Source organism: Rattus norvegicus, chromosome 3 (genome assembly GCF_036323735.1).
Source record: "Rattus norvegicus strain BN/NHsdMcwi chromosome 3, GRCr8, whole genome shotgun sequence".
Lineage (NCBI taxonomy): Eukaryota > Metazoa > Chordata > Mammalia > Rodentia > Muridae > Rattus > Rattus norvegicus.
The window spans coordinates 178958961-178982443 of record NC_086021.1 but is presented as its reverse complement, the minus strand read 5'-3'; the positions used below and the strand labels follow the sequence as shown (position 1 = coordinate 178982443).

The window sequence follows — 23483 nt, the reverse complement described above, 5'->3', positions numbered from 1 at the left end:
GATTCTATTTTCCTTAGGACTCTCTCAGGGGTTGGGGGGCAGTGAGTCAAATCGGGGATTTGTTTGCTAAATCAAAAGTAGCCAGTTTTATACACAGCTCCCAAGGAGAGACAATAACATTCCCAATGGCTGCTCCCCTGGGACTCCCACCTCAGGGAGACTGTCACCCGAAGATGAGCAGCAGTGTCTGCTTGTGCGATGGCAGTCATGGGGAGGAGCAGGGATGGTTTCCTGACCTTTCCCCCTATTTTCTGCCCTCCTCTGATCCCACCACCCATGCATATTAAATTCAAGACCATTTTAACCCCTTCCACCAACAAGCCAAATTGTTCCTAAGTACTCGAGGCTCCCACTGAGAAAGACAAACTTAGCCACACCTGACTGATACTGAACAAGGGCCGGGCTTATATTTCTGTGCTAAATTCACAACAGAAAATTATGAAACAGACGAGTAGTTTACTCCTATGTGGGACATCTTGGACCTGGCAGTGTCGACATCTGGCACAGGTAGGTGAAGGGTTGAGTTAGCACCCCGGTTTCCACCCACCAAGACCTAAAAGCACCTCACACCAGTGAGACCAAGAAAAACTTCCCTGGGTGTCGCTGGACATCCACTGCAAAACAGTTGCCCTGGTTGAGAACCCTTATCTTAAAAATTTGAAATCAACCTAGGAAGAGAGTATGCTCCAGGGATGAATTGAAGTGGGCATGGCAAGCAGCCTGATCTAGAAAGAGCTCAGAAATCTTCACAAAGAAAAATTAATGTTGGTTCCCAGGCTTTTGCAAATGTTTCTATTTAAGCTTTGTAACAACCAAGAAGTCTGGTCGGTTGGTTGGTCTGGACAGAACTGGATACTGGAGAGTGAGGTAGTTTTAAACACGCAAAATGATTCACAGGGGCCGTGGAAAAGGCTCTGTCAGGAAAGTGTTCGCCATGTAAGCAGAAGAACATGTTTGGACCTCCAGAGCCACGGTCGGTGGTTCACATCTGTGACCCCTGTGAAGCAAACGCAGGCAGGTCTCTGGAACTCTTCCTCAGAAAATAAGGTGGAGAGCCACTGAGTAAGACACCAGATTTGGATCTCTGGCCTCAACGTGCACATGCATTCATAGACACTGTACATACACACATAAACACACACACACACATACCACACATACACACACATACACATAACACACATGCATACACACACATCACACATCACACACACACACACACACACACACACACAAACACACAGACCACACAGACTCACACACATATACACCATAGACACAGACACACACACGGACACACTCACACACACACACACCACACACACCCCCACACACATAAACATACCACACACAGACACACACACATAAACATACCACACACACACACCACACCACACACACACACAGACATACAAACATACCACACACACACACACACACACACATAAACATACCACATACACACCACACCACACACACACACACACATAAACATACCACATGCACACACATACAGAGACACACACACAAACATACCACACACACACAGACACACACACACAACACACACACATAACATACCACACACACACATACCACACACACACAGACACACACATACACACACATAGAGACACACACAAACACACCACACACACACACACAGACACACACATACACACAGAGACACACACAAACACACCACACACACAGAGACACACACACACAGACACACACACACACACACCTCAATTTCAGATAAATCACTTTAATGCTAGTGAGAGACAGCAATCAGAACCACACATCTCATTTCCAATGATATCATGAAATGACTGTTTTCATGCTCTGAAAATGATTAAATTATGATTTATTAAGCATGAGCATTAAATGTTTTTGAATATTTGAGCTTGTGGTGTGAACGGAAGAAAGTCGCATTGAAATCACGCCCTTCTGCCTGGGCTTTCTCCATACGTCGGGAACCTGGAACTGTTAACGTACAGATCTTCTCAGTGGAGCTCACACAGCTGCACTCGAAACATTCCTTGACCCCCCCCGCCCCCCAATAAAACATGGGATGAAAAGAAATTGGAGCCTGTTTCCAGACAACGAGCATAAGGTATCTCAGACTGTCACCCGTCAGCTGTCACCACGAGAGATCAAAGTTAATTTGAGAAACACCGATAGATTGATCCATGTAAAGCCGTTAATGGCGATCACATGGGACGACAAGAAACAATAGGCGATGAAGCTAAGCTGTGATCATAAAGAATGAAACAACAACAACAACAAAAAAACATGTCATGAAATATACGGGGCGCAAACTCCAACTCCAGCAGGAGGTGGAGGAAGACAGGACCTCAGAGAATCAGGAGGGTTTAGGGGCCACCACAGAACGCTCCTGCTTCCCTGAGTCCGCTCAAAGAATCCGCTCTTTGAAAATAACAGCTTGAGATCCAGAATGGCCAGGCAAATGATTCTGGTGCTTAGTCCAATGACCGGTGTTGGCTCCGAGACCACTTTCCTAAAGCTCTGAAGGATGAGTGTGTCTGTCTGTTCTCCATCCCCTCCCCCACACCTCCTCCAGCCGGCCCCGGGAGGATTTATCCTTCATTGCCTGGTCTCTATCTTGGTCAGTTGCAAACAACAGAGTCTTTGTTCACACGGCCCTGCCTTGCTTACGGATGGGTATCCTAATAAATTTTTATACTGTTATAGGATTTTTTTTTCCCCCTCATCCTCACCGTCTGGTCTTGCAACATGTTGGGGGCAATTACACATTTATTTATTATGCAAATATAAAACCACGGAAACTCTACTGAAGACAGCAGCTTTCCAACCACCCATCGAGGTAGACCTGTTTGCAAAGACCATCCCCCTCCTGCTTCCTGAATGTTGTTCGTTCGTTACTCACTCCAGAGGAAGCTTATCTCCGTGACCCCCTTTCCTCTGTGGGTGTTGTTAGGCAGGGTGTTCCAAAGTGTTGGTCAGGGAGATCGGGAACATCATGCTCCCTCCCAGGACATAATTAGGAGGTAGAGGCCCAATTTAGGCTTTGTTTGTATGAAGTCTAAACCGGTCCACGGAGAACTGAAAGCTGTTCGCTATGCTTAGCTGAACGCTATGTTTAGCGTTATCTACATGACTGTGCCCAACAGGTCATGCACTCACAGGATGCTGGTGTTGATTGGGATTCATGTTGAGTATCTGGGAATATTTGATTGGAGACTGACACAGTATTCACCATGTGACAGTACTCAAAACTCGGAAGTGCGCCTATAAGCTATAGGACCTGATGCTTCTGCCCAGGCAACGTCTCCCTGCCCTAATGCTCCTGATGTTTGATTTTGATATTCTGAGCCCCTGAATATTCCATCTCCTGATGTTTCTAGAGTGACCACTCCTAGTCTTTTTTGTGTTAAGAGATGCTATTCCCAGCTCTTATATTTGCTCTACAACCAGACAGCAATAAGTTCTGAGTGTGTTTTACGCCCTACCCCGTTCGATCATGATTACTACCCTAAGAGAACACTGTTTTTCACAGTTGGCTTTAGCCAGGACTTGTCTGTCTCTCCAAGGCATGGACCTCTCTCTATGACGCATGCTTACCAGGGAATCCCCGCATTTCTCCAGCTAGGGGTGAGTATCTGGGTGGCATGGGGCAGGCTGGACATTCACAGCCCTGAGAGAAGCTCTCTGATGAGGACAGAGGGCAATTTGGGGAAAATTACCCAAGACCCTTGGCTCCTTATTTAGGAACATTCTAAAGTGTGTGTTCCACAGAACAACCACGACCAAGGTTTCTGTAGTATGAGTTCCCTCCCCTTCTCCCCCAACCCCCTTTTACGTTTACTGGAGTCAACAAGTAGTTGAAGCTCAATGGATTTTGTTTTTTCTTTATAAATTTTTAAAACCTTTTTTTGTGGGGGGGAGGGGGAATGCCAGGATCCCTTTATCTCTTGCACTGCTGTTCGTTGCATAAGCGCCGGGACACTGTCAGTTTGGGATGACTTAGATTTTTCATAGACAAGGTTAAGACCAGAGCAAGGGATTATGGGATATTCCAGTGAGGTGTGGGATCTAGAGACTCTGCATGGATGCGGTTGGATACTTGGCTGCTTGTGGGGGGTTGGGATGAGCCTGTATCTGTACCTGCACCTGAATCTGAGTGTGGGCAAGTTGAGGTGAATGCAGATGCTCTCAGGGGCCAGGAAAGGGTGGCAGAGTCACTGATGCTGGGGTTAAAGGCGGTTAAAGGTGAGCCACCTCGGGTTGGTGTGGGAACTGAATCCCAGCCCTCCACAGAGGCAGCACCTACTCTTCCCTGCTGACTCATTTCTCCTGCCCCTGGACTCCCAGTGAGTGACATTTTGGGGAAACAAAGTCAGCAGCATGCCTGTGCTTCTGAAGGAAACCACAGAGGCATTTATTTGGTCCCTTGCCCCAGAAAACACCTCCCTCCACTGTCACACCAACCCATGAGGCTTCCATGATCCCTGGTCCCTGTGACTGCTCCCTCTGAAGGGAACTAGAGCACCCTCTAGGGGCCATGTTCCCCATGTCCTGATGAGAGATACCCGGAGAAACTGTCTAGACACCAGGGAGGGGCTTGGGGCTGCTGGGCACTCAGGATGGGGGACACAACACTGGGACTCGGCCTGTTTCCCACTACCATCTCTGACTCAACGCACCTTGACTCAAATCTTGGAAGAGACTTTTGAAACTGCCTAGATTTAATGCGCCTGTAACATTATAGTTATACATGTTACATAATATCAATGTATTGTGTGTTTAACCTTTATACGTCTGAATACATTTGATATCACCCAGTACCACACTTTGCTGTCTTTTGTTTGAGACAGGATCTTGTCACCCAGCCCGGCAGGATCGGCTTAATAGGAGAGAGCCAAGCACAGTCCATGCTGAAGGGGAAGACACTGTAGCTGGTGCCTTTGTGCTGCTATTAGTGAGAGTTTGTGACCTTGAACTCTGCAATCCTCCTGCCTTGGGTTCCTGAGGGCTAGGATCTCAGGCACAAGCCACCACCCCTGGCGGGTATCACAGCCTTTGATCCAGTATGCTTATGTCCACACATTGTGGACAAGCGGCTGTGTATAGTTATGGGAGCTTTGCTTGGGAATCAGACTGAGCGAGTTTACATCTCCACCCCACAGACACTATGGGTTGCTGGGCAGGTTCCTTGGTGTCTCTGTGCCTCAGTTTGGTCACTTAATACAAATGGGCATAACAAAGTATCTAACAGATTGACCGGCATAGGAGCCGGCAAATAAGCATCCCAGGGAAAGTGTTAATTATTATTACAAACCAATTGTACAGCCAAATCATCACAGCCATTTCCAGGAAGGATTTCTCACACAGACTCACTAAAAATTCAAGGCTCAAATTTCCAGTTCTTAGCGATGAGGGCACCTTAAATTTTCCAGAAATTTCCATGAAGGAAATCGCCTCAGATTCTAGTAAACATGGACTGCTCTGAGGCCAGTCAGCCTTCCGGGGAGGTCTGCTGTAAAATGTTCCTTGTGCCTTCCTTACACCGGCTCCCTGCTTCAGATGCGGGATGTTTCCAATTCTAACAGCATTGACAAACACGGGTAGGTAGCACCTGGGCGTAGCCTGGCTCGTGAGGGAAGCTCTCGGTTTGCTCAGGAGACAGCTGAGCATCTGTCCCGAGGCTGCTGGTCTTGAGGCCTCCCTCTTTCAGGTGCGAAGATACCATTGTCGCCCTACCCACATCCTTCCTTTGTAGAGTCTTAATCTCCTGGTTTCAAGTGGTCATGTGACTTAGATGCAGCCAATCACAACGTACCTTTGACTTTGGTAATTGGTGAATGGGTGACCATGTGACCTGATTAGGTCCAATGATAGACCATCTGACTAAGGTGACCCACATTCAATCTCCAGTACTGTGAAACAGCACATTAATTTCCCCCTACCCTAAGGAACCAAAAGGAACATAGAAAGATCATTTAGTGAGTGGGCAAGCACAGTTTCATCTGGTCGTCCCCCCAGAACCCTTGTGTGAGTCAATCATATGAGATAGCGCATGTCAATCATATGAACCAGTTGACCCCACCCCCTCTCTTATTCCATTTAAGGGGATTTTTAACTATTTAGCAAGGGGGAGAAAATCTTGATCCAGAATACAAGGCTTAAGCCCACAGCCATAAAGATGGGCCCTGTCTCAAACCTTTCAGGCTGAACTCCTCCCCCACCCAGCTGCCACGAGATTCCCATCTAAAGATAGAGCTGGAGCCCACGTGTTTGCTGCACCCGAAGCCTCTTGGCTGTGTGGGAAGTGCTACCTCAGCACAGGGTCCCCATCAACACTCCTTCCTGGTGTCTGAGACGCTGTGGCTTCCTCAGCCTTATCTCCTATCAGCGGCAACACTTCATCACGCTGACACCCGGATACGAGGAATGAGTAAAAGTGAAGCGAGCAAGGTCATGGAGAAGTTAACCCGAGGGATCGCAGCACAGAAGCCACCCTTCCGTGGCCCTGAAAGGTCTGGAAAGTGGTGCGAACGTCTCTGAGCCGAGCGCCCCTTGGCAGCGCACCCTGACAGCCCTAAAGACTGACGTCGAAACAGTTAAACGTGCAACTGTCAACAAGGCCCTGTCTTAATAACCAAACTTGAGGCCTTTTATCCCGGAAGATTTATGAAGTAATTTTAAAGAGATCCAAGCAAACATCTGTCAATAAATTGAATGCCGGCTACAGGATTTACAAGCAAGACAAGAATTTCTCATTAAGTGCACATTAACACGATGCAGATCATAAATAGGAGGCCAAGACGCCAAGCCTCTCAAGCTGTCATTAAAACACTCTCTTAAGAGCCAATGAGGAAGCACTACAATGGGCTGCTGATGCCCTAGGTTCCCGCCATCCTGGAAAGGGAAGTTCACAAGTCAGAGACCTCTGGAGGCTGCTGCTGGCTCCTTCGGCTCCTTGGAGCTCAGCTCATTGGCCGTGAGAACTTCCGAACTGCTCTTTTAGTATCTGGAGGTACCCATGGGTCCATTACACCCGGTGTTGAGGTGGAATGATGCTCTTAGAATACCCTTCACCCTGACTTTCAGGGATTTGACAGCCATACGACCTCCGCCATAGAATATGCTACATTAAGTTACATTCCAGAAATTTCTCCTCCACTGGACCACAGCTTGGTTCTCTGACAGGTAAGGGTAGAAAGGGAGGAGCTTGGGAGAAGTGTTCAGAGGCCCAAAGGACCACACCCCTCTCTCGTTTTCCCCTCTCCTTGGGTTGAGTTGCCCCAGTATGATTGGCTCCTAACATTCACTCTCCACTCAAAGTATTTCACGGACTAGAGCCACCAGTGGCAGACGAGGGTCACTCAAAGAGGGACTAGACTCGACTGATCATGAACAAAAGTTAGCGTATGTTCCTTTGTGTCGGGGACTAGGAGCTGAGAGATAAGAAATCGTAGTTGGGTAGAACTCAGGAGCAGAAAATGAAGTAGGAGTCCCGGACTCTGGAATGGAGTCGAACTCCTCATGGCTACTGCTCTATGTTCTAGGTCACTGAGCAACGCTGACCTGTTGTTCGGGTCCACCATTTTCATACGCTTAGCCCTCTGCATCCATGGTCTGGGCATCCTCAGATTGAATCAATGGTGCATAGCAAAGGTCCCCAGGGGAGACGAAAAGATTTTTGTCCGTACTGAGAATGTGCTAGCTTTCTCTTTGTCGTCAGCTCTAAACTATTTACGCGGAATTGAGGTTGTATTAAGGAGACATGGTGAAACCCTGTTTCAGGGAGTTAGAAAGGGATTTGCTGAGATTGGCACGCGTGACTTAAGGGATGTGTGGAAGTCTCTCGTTTAGACACAGTATTTATTGGTGGTTGAGAGAGGGTGATGTGTCAAGCGTAAGAACAAACGATTGGTTTGACTGCAGGTCAAGGGGAGGCTCTGGTTGAAGAGAAGCCATGAGAGGCCAACAGGGTGGACTAGAGCTATTTGGGGAGAAACAGCTTGTAAAACACCTTTCATGGTTGCAGTGGGTATCTCAGCCAGGGTTTCTGCCATTTCTGTCACCCTCCCTAGGTCTGCCATAGCTACTGACTTACGGTCAACCTCAAAGTTTACTTTGTTATGCTTGCTTTTAAAAAGACAAACTCTAAAAACAAACAGGAAGCTATCCAAACCCAACACAATTATTTATATATCGCCCCAAACATCCCCCTCACTACACTGGTCTCCCGGAGTCATTGATGGGAAAACACTGTAGTGTTTCAGGAGAATCTCGCTGTCAGGCCTGAGCTGGCCTTCTCAGGTGCTGCTGTAGGCAGCAGGCAAATGGATCAGAGGGCTGGATGCAGGGGGACCTGCAGGGAGGTGAGGGGATTAATGCTTCTCAGAGGTGACAAGGGCCAGTATGGAGCTGGGGGTGGGGGGTGGGGAAGAAAGAGTTGGGACCCATTTGAGAGTCATTTCAGAGGCAGGCCAGAGGACTCCTGTGTCAGAGGAGCTACAGGCAAGGATGAGAGCTGCAGCAATGAGCTAGATGTGGCTCCCTAATGGAGGGGGCAGTCCCTGACAGCCATTTACACAACGGTTCCATTTATATCAGAGCCATTCAGTGATGCTGCATCCTGAGCTCGCCCGGGCACAAAACGCAGTTATGTAAGCTCCCCCCAGTAGGGCTGAGTTTCCTGGTGACCGAGTCAGGATATGGTGTTTACGATAAGAGAACAGAACAAGAAAGAAAGAGGCAGGGGAAGAAGAGGGAAGCACGGTTGTGTCCGTCTGTCCGTCCAACTCAGGGAAGAATTCCTGCCAGATGTCTGTGTCTGTTACGAGTTGGAGTGTTTGAGTGCTGTTTGCTGGTTTGTTGCTAAAGGGCTGTTGTCAGCAACGAGGGCAAATACCTGACCTCCAGGACATCGCTGCAGTGTGGGTGGGAATCAGGATGGGTTCAGCTCCTGTGATTTTACTTTCACGGTCCCCAGATGTTCCGCACTCAATGTGCAGAACATCTGCCCTCCAGGGAAGAATAATTTGAAGTCTCTGGGTCATTTCCCTCTCTTTTCTTTATTTCGCTTCTGTGCACACGAACTGAATGCCTTCCCTTCACAGAAAGGAAATACTTAAGCCCCCAAGTTATTTAATCAGGAGGAAGAGACACAAATTGGGAAAAGCCAACCATTTCCTCTCTTTTCCTCTCCCTTCATGCGTCTTCATATGTCCAAGGGCTGACGGTGCTGTGATGCTCTCTGTCTGATTTGTGTGTCCTAAGCTGATGCTTTTCTTTGGATGAGGCAATCCATACTCCTTAATGGAAAGAAACTATATTATCAAGCCTATCGAAATGTCTGTGTGGAGTCTTCCAACTCTAGCCACAGTCAGAGGCATGAGAGGTTGGAAAACCAGGGTTTGGAGGTAAGACAGGACAGGAGGTGGTCTTGGGGACCATGGCACAGTTCACTGCTTTGACTAAGACTTGAAGAAAGTCATGTTCCTCCTCTGAGGCCCCGGGGGTCAAATGCCTGCTGAGTGGGGTTTGGGAAGCACAAAGGAGATACTGTAAAGTGTCTGTTCTTGTGCCTGTTAAACAAGGGGTGGCCAACACATTCGAGGATGGTGGTGCCTCTTCAAGTAGAGGCTTATGTTCGCTTGAGGACTGGCTCTCCCAGCCGTTGGTTTTCTTGTTATTTGGTAAATTCATGTACAAACTTCCGAACTGGGTATTAGAAATACAATCACCAAACTTACGTGAAGGGGACAGGGAGAAAGCTCAGTGGTTGAGGGAGCTTGCTGTGCAAATAGGAGGACCCGAGTTCAAATCTCTAGACCCCACATTATCGTCGGGTGTAGCTGTGGATGCCTGTAATTCAATGCCGCAAAGGGTATATTGAGGAGGCTCTAGCCTAGCTCTAGGTTCAGCGAGAGACTCTGTCTCCAGGAAATAGGTATAGAGTAGGACAGCCAACACACGTGTGCACTCATGGACACACACACACACACACACACACACAGACAGACAGACAGACACAGAGCACACAAATATATAAAATACAATTTAAAAATCTTTTTTTTTCTTTTTTCCGGAGCTGGGGACCGAACCCAGGGCCTTGCGCTTGCTAGGCAAGCGCTCTGCCACTGAGCTAAATCCCCAACCCCCAATTTAAAAATCTTAATCAGCACCAATAGTTTTCCTATTGATAAGAATAAGTAAAGTCAACATTTTTCGTCCATCCTGTGGAACTCACCTCAGGCAAATAGGAGCAATGTGTGGGGCCATAGACAGTCCACCCACAGCACAAGGCATCAGGCTCTCCTTGAAGGAAGCCTGTCCCCACAGCTCAACTCTGTGCCTGCGGATTAGCAAAGGGACAGCACCACAGGACCAATAGCTGAGGTGTAGCTAAGGTCCAGCAGGGAGGGAGCTCAGCCTACGGGGGCAGAAATTTCTGGGAAAATGGACAGGTTGTGTTTTGGTTCTGTCTTTTCGTGGTGGTGGTTGCAATAAGATCTCTATAGAACTTAAAACTGATCAATTTGAAGACCACGAGGACCTTCCAGTTTTGTCAGATGGTCAATGGGGAGGGGAGGTAAAGAATGAAAATATGAAGTCTGCATTCTCAGAAGGTGTGTGCTACTTTCACACAAAGTGAAAGTAATATTACATTAAAAAGGGGGGATTATGGGAGGCTGATGCGGGAGGAGCTTGAGCTCAAGGCCAGTCTGAGCTACAGAGTGAGACCCTGTCTCTTCATAAACCGGTGAATGAGTATCGCAAATGCACTGTGCGCATGCAGGGCTCATTCTGGATGCTTCAGGTCATGGTGAGGTTGGATATAATAACTGTAGTGAGTATAAAGAGGCAGGGGAGATGTGTGTGTGTGTGTGTGTGTGTGTGTGTGTGAGAGAGAGAGAGAGAGAGAGAGAGAGAGAGAGAGAGAGAGAGAGAGAGCGCACATCTGAGGAAAGTTGAATGGTAGAGCTCTTGCCTACGTAATGTGCAAGGCCCAAGGTTCCATGCCGACCACCACAATGGAAAGAGAAGGGAGATGGCCAGCTATGTTCAAGAGCAGAGAGTAGCACACAGTGTGCAGTAGTATTACCATGAAGACATATGTGCGTGAGAGAGTGGCAACATGAGACTGCATACATGAGGTTCCCCTGCAGGGGGAAATCGCGTGTTTGAGTGAGACCTCACCAGAAAAACAAGCAACGCGTCCTGACTCTGCCGAGTCCAGGCCTTTCCCCTTCAGGCCCCCCAGGCTCCCTTCTGAGTACAGTCAAGGAGAAGGGGGAAATGTCCAATCACCAGCAACCCTTAGATTCAGTGACCCTGCTTGAGGTCAAACAAGCAGCACAGACCTCACTAGGCCAGGTAAGAAAGCGACTTTCTCGGCTCTCCACTAAACGCCTCAGAGTGGTTTGCCGACACGACAGGAGGGGAGCTAACCCAACTACCCCGGTGCTCCATGGGACTCATCTAAAAGGGAATATAAGAACTGGCTTCACTCTCCCGATAGACATGACACGAAGGGCCCTATTTTCACTTTTGGAACGTCCTGGAGTTTCTGTGATCTCACCTCTGGTGGCCTTAGTAAATCACACCCACTTTGCTGACAAGGACATGCGGGCTGAGTGGAAAGTCCCAGAGCTCTGTGAGCCCAGGATGCCTGGGAGGCTTGTCATCTCTCAGAGGCCCCCTGTGGGTGTTTGTGCTTCCCTGTAGTGTCAGGCTCTTAGCCGTGTGGAGAAGAGACCGGAAATCACACCTGTTGAGGAATGCAAGGGCACAAAGCTCTTCAGGACCTCCCAGGACGGACTGCCCAATTCTGTTTGTTCTGTGACCCAAGAGCTTAGACCACACCGGCCTCTGTGGTGCTGAGCATACCCTGCAATCGGGGTCAGTAATGCTGATAAGTGTCCCGGGGGAATATACAGTCTCTCTGGCTTTTTATCTGACAGGAGCTGGATGTCAGAGACAACCAGCCAAATACCTTCTTTGGCAGTGACATAGGATTTATGAGAAATGACTGTGTGTTCTGTTGACTTTTCATAGTTTTCTTTTGGGGGGCATTGAAGGTGTAGAGCATTGAATATAAATAGAAATATTAAAAAAAATGTATTTAAAAATGGAATTAGACATCAAAGGCCCTGTTCAGGATGTGACCTCTTCATCAGGGTGGCTTTCTTTGTAATGGAACGTGGGTCAAGTTGCCTTTTCTGTATGGGGTGATCACCTCCTCTGGCTCCCCTGAAGCCAGGGGCAGCATTGAAGCCAAGGAAACACAGGCGTATGCTGAGAGGAACCGGCTGACTCAAGCTGGATACATTGTTCTTCTGCATGTCTGTGTGGAGGCTGAGTTATGGGAACGAGCAAGATTAATGACAGGAAGTGGAAACCCATCAAAGGCAAGGAAGCAACAGATCAGAGCTGCTGGCTGGAGGGACCAAGCTGGGAAACAGACGGGGTCACACTTAAGTCAGCAGGACAGTGGTCAGAGCTGCAAGGGCTGATGCCAGCTGCAAGAAGGCCAGCAGGTGGGGACACCTGGGTACAAAGGTCACACTTGTCAGGGAGTTCTGGGGCTAGACTCGAACACCGGATAGAGGTCATGCGATTAATTCATTTAAAAAGTTCCACAGATAGAAATATCTTTGTAACGTAATTGAGTCAGCAAAGGTGGAAGGAAGGAAAGGAGGGAGGGAGAGAGAGAGAGGGAGAGAGGGAAGAAGGAAGGGAGGGAGGGAGGAAGGGAGGAAGGAGTATGAGAGACCCAGCAAGAAACAGAATAAAGGAGCAATAAGACCCCAGACTCAGCTGAAATAAATTTCAGTGGTAAATCAGAGTGAAGGTAAAGCCTAATGAATAATTTGTGTCAAGACAAACTAATTCAACATGGCGTCTGCAGGGAGGCCCCATGTGTTCTGTCACTGTCCTGGAGATTGAAGCCAGGCTAAGCAAACACCAAACAAAATCTCTACTAACTGAGCTGACCCCCCAGCCACCACTTAAAATGTAGTGAGTTTTTTTCAGCATGCTGGGCTTGGGGCTCCTGGTAAAGTGTTACACACACACACACACACGCACACACACACACACACACACACGAGTCACTGGAAAGAGAAGCAGAGAGGAAGGAATTGCGATTCTCTCAGGCTGGAGTTAAGGAGAATTCCTTCAGATGCAGGCTCAGGTCAACCAGGGGCCAACAGAGACAAAGCCTGGAGGACGGAGAGTGGAGGCGAGGGAGTTGCGGGCACACACACCCCATTTTAGCCACAGCTCTTGAACACCATTTGGAAGCGGAAACACCGTCTCTGAACCCAGGGCAGAGTCAAGAGGTGTAAGAGAAGGCTATCTGATGTCACTAGAACAGAGGACAACTGCTACCCGGGTCTGACTTATCATTGCACTCTTGGGGAGGGGAGAGAAGGCTGGACCTCAGAGAATCTGAAAGAGACTTTCTTGCGTAGACCTGGGGACGAACAAAGGGCAGGAGGACAGCACACTGAAGTGCTCCAGTCTGTCCCCTCCACTTCCAGGCTGAGACGCCATCTTCCCTGCTGGGTAAAACTGGATCAGCAGCACCCGAGGGCCCGATTGGATTCAACTTTTATTTTTGCCAAGTAGGTGTTTTTTCCCCCCCTCTCCCTCTTCTTCTTTTTTTCTTTTATCAGGCAAGAATTAGAGAATGGCCTCCAGCTAAATCGTGGGGAGTCCCCGAGGAACAAACCCTTGGAGAGGGGAATCATTGAAGAAGAAAATGAAGATGACAAGGAGGGCTGCTTCTTAATAAACATGATCGCCCTGTCAGTGGGTGTTATTTATTACCGCTCTGCCGCTCATTTACTGACTCCTACTATGGAGAGGAGTCTATGCAGGCTGGCGTGGGCACTACATGTGCTGGTGTGGGTGCCCCGTGACCCTCTTGTACCTCATTAAGTAAAAAAGGAAGCGAACAAAGGAACGATCAAATAAGTAAAGCACATGGTACCCCAACATGTCTGGGTGGGGTGGGGAGGTCTCTGATGTGATCACTGTCAACTATGTCATCTGGTTTTTCTCTTTCTCTTATTTTTCTTCCTCTTTGGAAGACAATAGAATGAAGTCATTGTCCCGAGAGACACCTTCGAGTCACTGTTAGGAAGTGGCCCTGCCGTGCCAGGGGCTCACTTTGTGACATCACAAGTCCTTCAGAAAGCATGGTGGCGTTCCACCTCTCTCATAGACCTGGCCTGGAGGAGAGGCTCAGAAACTCCCAGAACCTTGCCTGAAATCACACAGCTAGATGTGGCCGAGTTGGGATTAGAACTCAGGTCTCAGGCTGCAGGGCCTGTTTTGAATTGCTAATGAGTTTGTTCTCTAGCCATCCTGAGAAGAGGGAAGCTTGAGCCATGTGAGGTCAGCATGGGTCAGCATTTAAAGTCACCGCGCGCGCGCGCACACACCGAAAGTCCTCTGGAGACTAGTTAACACTCAGAGAGGTAGGGTGTGGGAAGTACCCTTTGGTTTTTACCTCTCCTATGTATAACTCTTTTTCTTTTCCTCTTGATCCAAGATGGCTGATGAAACACAAGCCACTGTGGCCCAAATCTATCCTTTGAGTTCTGTTGAGAAGCAAACACTATGTCACATTCTAAGTTGTTGTTTTTTTTTTCATGTTTACATTTCTATTGAGAAATTCATGACTACATATATGTAAACATGGAGTATCGATGTGTAGAACTAAATGTGTTTCTCTTGATTAAAAATTAGCCAGAAACATGACTATTAATGACTCAAAAGCCCAAACGCTTTGACGTTTAATCTTTATTCTTTGGACTACATTAAAGTCATCTACTTTACACATGCTGGCTTTTGTGTGTGTATGTGTGTTGGGTACATACGCGTTTGTGCTGTTATGTGAGCCCGTGCATACACATGAAGAGGTCAGAGAGGGGCATCAGTTGTCTTCTACGACCTTCACTTTCTTGCTTTCTAAATGGGGTCTCACTGAACTGACAGCTTGCTGTTCTGGTTAGTCTGGCTGTCAGTGAGGTCGTGGGACTCACCTGTCGGTCTGTCTTTTAACATGGGTGTTGGAGATTCGAACTCAGGTCCTTGTGCTTACAGAGCTCTAACTAATCCACTGAGCCATCTTCCCAACCCCGTTATTAGTGTGTTACAGTGACCTTGGGCTGCTTCCTTTCTCAGAGGGGAATTTAAAATAGCACTGAGCCTTTCTGAAACCATTGGCTTGGGGCCCTTGACATGCCCAGGAGAAGCTATAGACTGAAGACCAACACGCAAAGAGAAGGATGTTGGGAACAGGGTTGGGCACAGATTGAGAGCACGCTCGTGTGTGTGTGTGTGTGTGTGTGTATGTATGTGTGTGTCTGTGTGTGTGTGTCTGTGTGTGTGTCTGTGTGTGTGTATGTATGTGTGTGTGTCTGTGTGTGTATGTATGTGTGTGTCTGTGTGTCTGTGTGTGTGTGTGTCTGTGCATGTGTGTGTGTCTGTGCATGTGTGTGTATGTATGTGTGTGTGTGTGTCTGTGTGTGTATGTATGTGTGTGTCTGTGCATGTGTGTGTGTATGTATGTGTGTGTGTGTCTGTGTATGTCTGTGTGTGTGTGTGTCTGTGTGTGTGTGTGTGTGTGTGTGTGTGTGTGCCCGGTCTGGTTGCTTGTCTCGCACACCCTCAGCACTGATGCTCCCACCAGGCCTAAACAGTTCCTCCTTTCTGGTTCCCTCCCCCACACCGTGTCACATTTAGTGCTGTCTTGCAGTGAGCCCATCTGATTCTGTCTATGGCTTCTGCATCCCTTATCGGAGTGCATGTCACCTCAGAGGGACGATGTGAGCTCCTTCTCATTCTCCTTGAACATATATTTTCAGTACCTCCTTACTGCCTGAGCAGTGCTTACAGACCATTATGTACTTGGTAAATATAGACTCCCTAATAAGAACACAAATTAGCAGATCTACACAGACACACCCACAGGATCACAAAGACACACACGCACACAGAAATGAACACATGGAAACACATACAGAGGCACACATATGCACGCACACAGGCACATACACATGAACACATGGAAACACAGATATCTATACCAACACAGGCACACATGGAAACACACAGAAGCACACATATATACAGACACAGATACAGACACACACAGACACACACACGGACACACATGCACACACACAGACACACACACATGCACACACACGCGGACACACACACCTAGACCACTTAAGACTTTAGTTTGTTATTCGTCCTCCTTCTGTCCGTCTCCACCCCTCTCTCACTTTCTTTTTTTTTAATTTTTTTTTTCTTCAGCACGTAGCTATTGAACCAACCTCTCTGCTCCAGGCCAAGGATGGATTAACAAACAGGACAGAATGTTCTGAAACACCCCCAGGTTTCAGTATATCTTTGCGTCTTACTTTCCTTCCTGGAGGATTGCTGAGTGTCAGAGTGTCAGCCTTACCTCTGCCTGGCAGGGATCAGTGAGCGTGTGCAGATTCTTGGGGTACTTGCCAAGCAGGTACGAATGACTGCCCCCAGACTTCTGTCATAAATATATGGCCGGAGCCTGAAGCCTGTCTTATAATATATGCTATTTCATTTTGAGATCTACTGCTGTCCACCAAAAATACAACCCTGTGACTAACCCCACCAGCTGCTGCAGAATGACACCTTTGTGGACACTAAAAACAATTTAAAGGCATGTCACAATAGCGATTCACTCTGTTAATAGCCCTGCTCAGTAACACTATATTGCATAAACCTCCTCCAGTCACCTGACAGATAATTCACCTTTACACACTCCCAAGTAAGCCCATCTCACTAACAAATATATTTCTACACTAACCTACAAATACAGAGCTTCTCTGTCCTGTGACAACAGCTATCATTTTTGGTCGGCAGCGCCCTGCTTTCAACGCTTCTCCCCTGCACAGTCCCAACCACAACCTTTTACCACGTGGGGCATCACATCAGAGGCTCTCACACATCTCTCTCCCATGCCATGGATGGGCGCCTCACAACCGGTCTCTTTGTGGAGGCCGCAGCGCCATTTCTGATCCACGAGTGTGTGTTATGCCATGAGGGGGATTTCACAAGGCAGAGCTCTGGTGCCTGGATGTTCAGATGGTTTTAGGTGAACCCGCTGTCATGGCAGGAACAAGGCTTTTATCTGGGGCCCCCAGACCTCAAGAGTCTGATGATTTCGGTCATTCTGAAGGAACGCGTTCAGAAAGCAAACATGAACCTTAGAGCCTGGCTCTCACCGACCTTCGTGGGAAGCTTAGTGTTTCCCTGATTATAGCCATTGGCAAGGCTGGAGAGAGAGCTCAGTGGTTAAGAGCAATTGCAGTTCCTGCAAAGGGCTGGGACTGAATTCCCAGCACATGTGCAGTGGGTCACACCTGCCATAGCTCCAGTTCCGGTAGATCTCTTCTGACCTCTGCAGGCAGCAGGCACAGTCATGTGTGCAAGCAAAACACTCATAGCACTCAGCAAGCAGAAGGGTCGTCATAAGTTCAAGGGTAGCCTGGTCTACATAGAAAGTTACAGGTTAGCCAGGGCTACATACTGAGATGAATGAAGCCAACGAGCATGCCTAAGGCGCTTTTGCCACAAGTCAGGCACTACTAAATCTCCCCACATGTGGACTATACATCATATCTTCATCAATAATCTATCCTCCACTTGACTGAAAGAGCACGGCAGACTCAGAGGGGTTGGTCACACAGAGTAAGGCTGTAGTATCTACAGTCCCGTCCTGCAGTGTGCTGCCTCCCAGGGACGCGTGGGTAGACGCTAAGGAGTCATCTTCCCCAAGCCTGGCAACATGGGCAAAGAGAGCACAGAGACGACTGTATGTGCTTAACAGAAACGATTAAGTTCGGGCTTGAAGTTGGCCTCCTCTAACAGCCGTATTAAACAGGCAGTTACTCCGTTTGGCCTGGAAGATGTTACCTCAACACAGAGTCTTTTTCGCAGCTTTGAAAGTGGTGGGCGTTTGTGCTTCCAGAGGCAGCTTTGGTGTCACAGATCTCCAAGGGCAAGCATGGGTGGGGGGCCCAGCCTCTTCTCTTGCTGTCTTTGGCCCCATTTGAAATGCTTCCTTCCCCTGAGCTCCGAGTCCTCAGAGTGGCCACAGGCATTATGGGCCTCCTAATTTCCACCCTCCTCATCTGTCCCCGTCACTGCTTGACTCCATTGCGTTTTCTCCCTCACCTGCTTGATGTGACATTCTGTCTGTTAGAATGTCAGTACTTGGGATACAGACAGAAGTCTGACTTGCTGCCATTGCTACATGGTAAAAAGGCCTGGGCTAGGTGACCTCGAGATGAGGGCTGCCTGGCTCTGTCCTTCATGAGACCAACCTCGTCCGAATTACAGCTCTGCACTTTACAAACATGCCGGGGGCTCCTACCCACATCAGCAGAGTCTTATAGCAGACCTGGAAGCTCACCACAGATTTCTGAACAAAATCATTTGTGTTTGATGCAGCCCAGGCTAGCCCACTCCAGCCCAGCCCAGCTGGACTTGCAAAAAAATACTGAGCTGAAGAAGTACTTTTTGCTTTGCATTACTGAGACTTGGGGATGTTTGTTACACAGCATTTCACTGGCAATAGATAACTGATACAGATGACATTTCCTTCAAAGAAATTACTTCGGGCTTCTTGCAATAAGGAAGGTAGGAAGATCTGCCCAACAGAGGACATAAGATCATGTGGATAGCTTCAGCTCTTCCCACCCTCAGGCCTCTGAGTATAAAGATATGACCCTCTACACACACAGACACACACACACACACGGGACAGAGAGTGACAGAGACAGAGAGACAGACACACACAGAGACAGAGAGAGACAGAGACAGACCTACACATACATACATACACACACACACACACACACACACACACACAGAAAGAGAGACAGACACACACATATACAGAGAGACACAGAGAAAGAGAGACAGAGACAAACAGAGACAGAGACAGACACACATACACAGAGAGAGAGAGAGAAAAAGAGAGACACACACATACACAGAGAGACACAGAGAAAGAGAGAGACAGAGACATACACACACACACAGAGACAGACACACCACACACATACCACACACACACACACACACACACACACACACACACACAGAAAAGAAATTTCTTTAAAAAAACCCATCTGGCATCTAATAAGACACAGATCTGGTATGAAATACACAGAAGTGGTGGGAGAGTCTTCCTGTGAACATAATCTGCCCTTTGTTGCTAAGCCTTTCCTATAGTCACCAGCTGTGGTCATTAGCTTGTGACTAAAAGTCAGAAATAGCCTCCATTGCCCTGGCTTTTGTCTCTAGAAGGTTGGGAGTAGGTTGAGAAACAGTGACTTGGCCACAGCGGAGTTTTGAGTGGGAGCCTCCCATCCTTCCTCCCCCCACTGGGTACAAAGGAGATCTTTACCTGTGGGAAGAGATGGGACGGGAGATGGGGAAATTTGCTTGGCAAATAGCGGCTAACATCTTAGGGCTGAGCTGTGGCAGCGTCAGATCATGCCTGCTCATAGCCTGGCCCAGTGGCTCCAGAGGCTGACCTGCCTTAGACTCCTGGGCTACGTGCTATGCCAGAGAAATGCCCCCCACCATGGGCATCCTCTGAGGGCCAGTGGCTCAACTTCTGGGGAAGAAGACTCCATCATAAATTAGGAGTTTAGTGTTCTGCTCATCTCGCTGAATATAGTGATCAGTTAGAAGCCCAGGAAATGAAAGAATGGTGGCCTCCAGACACTCAGAGAAGACGCTTGCCTAGAAGTTATTCCCTGGCCATCCTCCTGTGTCTTCTTGGGAGATATACTTTGTTTATATATTTGTTTGGGACTTGTGTGAATAAAATTTATTGTCAACTCTTTAAAACCAGAAGATATCTATCCCAGACTAAAAGGGATGCACACTTCTGGTTTCTCTCGGAGGGGACTAAAAGGCCAAGTTCCCAACTGGTTCTACTGCACAGGGCTGGGGGCAGCTGCTTCCTCTATGAGCAATGGTGGTTCGGTTTAACGCAGACCCCACTGCTCACTGTAGCCTGGCCAATAAAAAGGTTGCAGCACCTGGTAGTCACTGTCCCTGTTTCTGAAGATGTTAGTTCCAAAAATCCCTTGACACCAATGCTGTGTAAAGGCAGGAGTGTTACAAAGACAGTGCCCTCTGCTTTGTTCTCTCAATTCAGTGCTGGGCGTCTGCTGTATGACCTTAAACCCCAGCCCCCTGGTGGCTTAGCAATGGACAGTGAAGATGGCTCAGGCAGAAAGCTGGTTGCTGTACAAGCCGGAAGCTGGTTCCTCAGCCCCTTATATTTAAAGGCCAGCTATGGAGGCAGTGGGCAACTGTAATCTTAAAGCTGGAGAGTAGGAGGCAGGAGGATTCCCGGAGCTTACTAGTCAGAAAGCCAAGCCAGTGAGATGCACTCCAGACCATGACTTCAAAACTAGGGCGAGATGAAAAAGGCAACTGATGTCCACTGATGACTTCCACATGCAGGCATGAACTCCTATACACATGGGTGTACCCTTGCACATACACACAGACAGACAGACAAACATGCATGCACAGACATGACAACCTGAGATAGCACCTACCCATTCACCCACCACCACCTATGAATAACACACAGAGACATACATGCTCACACACATACACAGACCCACATACCCACAGACACACACACACAAGAGACAGAAACACAGACACACAGACACACACACACACAAAGAGAGGGGGGGAGGAGTTAGGGAGCCACGACTAAAGAATTACTTGTAAACAACGTCAACTTCATCTGCCAGAAGCATTTTTTAATTTTTCCCCAAATAGAAATATTTGTTTTCCGAGTAGTCCCACTTATTTGTTAAGGGGTAGAGGTGGGGGTGGGGGTAGGTAATCAAACATTCTATCTCTGGAACTTTAGATTCTGAAAAGGGTAGCAAAAAATGTGTGGTGGCAAATAAAAAAAAAAAACAGCGAAAAGCCATTTTCGAAGAACTATTTGTATCGAACATCATGAGAAAATAGGACCATCCCTGGTAATTTCGCACATCTCCTATGATTTGATTGTCAGTAATGAAGCCCACAGGAGAGTGATAAATGTGTAGAAGAAAAGTATCTATTTCACTTATGTGGCAAATTATGCAACTTGGGGCTTGATAGCACTCGGCAAAATACAAATGTATTTGAATGGAATTCAAATCGTTGCTCTTTGCCTAAGACACAGGTAATATCACCAGGGGTCCCGTCTTTGGGTTTTCATAAGAGGTAAGAGTTTAAGTAATAGTAGCAGTATTACAAAATTACCTTTAAACACTGAAAACATTTTTACTTTGTTACAGGGTGTAATTTCTACTTTTTCCCTCTAATGGCTCATATACAGAAAATGATACACTAATGCAATCTTTCAAATTTAGTTACCTTTTTTTGTGTTCTAAAATTATATGTTCTCATCATTGCCCCGTTTGTCAGACTCTAGGATCCATTTATTTCCCGGTTCTTATGGTTCCATAATTTATCTTTCTTGTCACAGAACTTTCATAAACTTTTTTTTCTCCCAAGACACAAAACAGTCGCAATAAACCCTGACAAAAATGCTTCCAGCTCAACTTTTGAAATCTTTCAATTATGTTTTGAATGATTATCATACTTCTGCCCACTGCTGTGCTGTGAAATCTATGTGGAATGACATCTGGGACGGGGGGTGGGGGGATTACTTGACGAGAGACTCAGTTCAAACCATTTGGATTTCTTTCCCTTTTCATGATGTGGTCTATGGATTTATACTCTTGATCTTCCCACATGGAGAAAGAAAGATGATGAGAGTTATATCAGGGGCCAAAAGGAGGCAATATGTCTGTCCAGCATCAGTTATCCAGAGGATGTGGGACAGAGTAATTGTCTTTTGTGAGACTTTGGGCATGTCCTAGAGAGCTTTAATTGCCAACTTGTCAAAGCCTAGAGTCACCTGAGAAGGGAATTTCAGTTGATGTATTGCCAAGATGAAAGTGGCCTGTGATTATGTATGTGATGGTCAATGTAGGATGCCCAGTCCACTGTGGGTAGCACTATTCCCTAGGCAGGTGGGCTGTATATGAAATCTAACTGAATGTTAGCTAGTCTTAGCAAGTGAGCCAATAAGTAGCATTCCTCCATGGTTTCTGCTTCAAGTTCATGCTTGAGTTCCTGTTCTGACTTCCCTCAATGAGCTATTGTGACCCAGAAGTATAAGATGAAGTAAATACTAACAGAAATCAAACTAGCACAGGATATCAGAGGAAGATGTAAGCAGGACTGTATAGCTATGGGCGTTTTATCAAACACGGAATAAAATGTAGACGTTCTCAAACTATTAGAAGACCCCGGTGCTAGATTTGGATCTATTTAGCCCCATCTTTGTCACCAGGCAATAGATACTCAGTAGACACCCATGACAAATGCAGAAGGAAACCCCAGACTGATAAGTCCAACCAAACCCACAGAACGACTTTCAGGTGCAGTTGAATTCTAAAAGACACGTCACAGTAGTCGTAGAAATAAGCCTTACTCAAGCCAGTATTGCAAACATCTCTCCAACACAAAGCTAACAGGCTCGTCTTGTCACTGTCGGTCCCCAGGAACATGACATATACTAAGTGAGTCTCTTACCACTGAGCTTTACTCCCAGCCCCTGAAAACAGTTCCATTCTCTTTTAAAAACCACAGCTGCAGGCTTCTGGGGATATTTGAAAGGTGTGGCACACCATAGTTGGAACCTGCCACATGTTGGAACATGGCCCCATAACTCTGACCACTGGGACACAGCAGGTACCCAGCAGAGATCAAATACAGAGTTAGTGATTAAACCAGATGTGTGTTTCCCCTTTGGATGCTCCATGGGTCCTGCCACGCATTCCTCTAGGGTGCTGTCCTACTCCTGCTTGCTGGATGTCTTCCCCTCTGAGTTTGTTCCAGAGATTGTCCTTACAGCTTGGCACAAGTATCTGTGGGGAAATGCTAGGGCATCTCCTTGAAATTCGTGGTTGGTTGACATGGGCAGGCAAAAGCCTGTCTTGGAGCACAAACAGCAGGCCACAGGCACCATGATGCATGTCTCAGAGCCTCTTGCCCGTGCTTCAGATACGAACAGGGACTTAGCAGAGTCTGTACCTCCTACTCTTGACCAGTGAGTGGCCTTCACTCCTGAGGCTCCCCCCTCAATCAGATGCCTGTTCCCAGACACCCACCTCAGGCTCTGCTTCTAATAGACTTGACGGGGACTGGGATGGTCCTCCCTCTTCCTCATTTCCCCCATCTTCTCAGTTCAACTCTCCCATTTCACCTCCCTGGTTTAACTGTATCCATTTCTTAGAAAACCCTTCTAAATATCTTTCTTCCAGAGCCCCCCAGACTCTTCAGCATGCAGCTTTGTAGGTAAGGGCTCCCCAGCATAGAGTAGG

At 47.5% G+C, this 23483-nt stretch overlaps 1 protein-coding gene and 1 long non-coding RNA gene across 6 annotated transcripts in view; one reads left to right on the top strand and one right to left on the bottom strand.

Moving 5' to 3' along the window:
- The window catches only part of Tshz2 (teashirt zinc finger homeobox 2), a 446931-nt gene that overhangs the window by 288708 nt on the left and 134740 nt on the right, over positions 1–23483 (bottom strand).
- LOC134486489 (uncharacterized) lies at positions 3888–13812 on the top strand. Its single transcript, XR_010065496.1, has 2 exons — positions 3888–7194; positions 13677–13812. It is a non-coding gene; the product is annotated as an uncharacterized LOC134486489 (long non-coding RNA).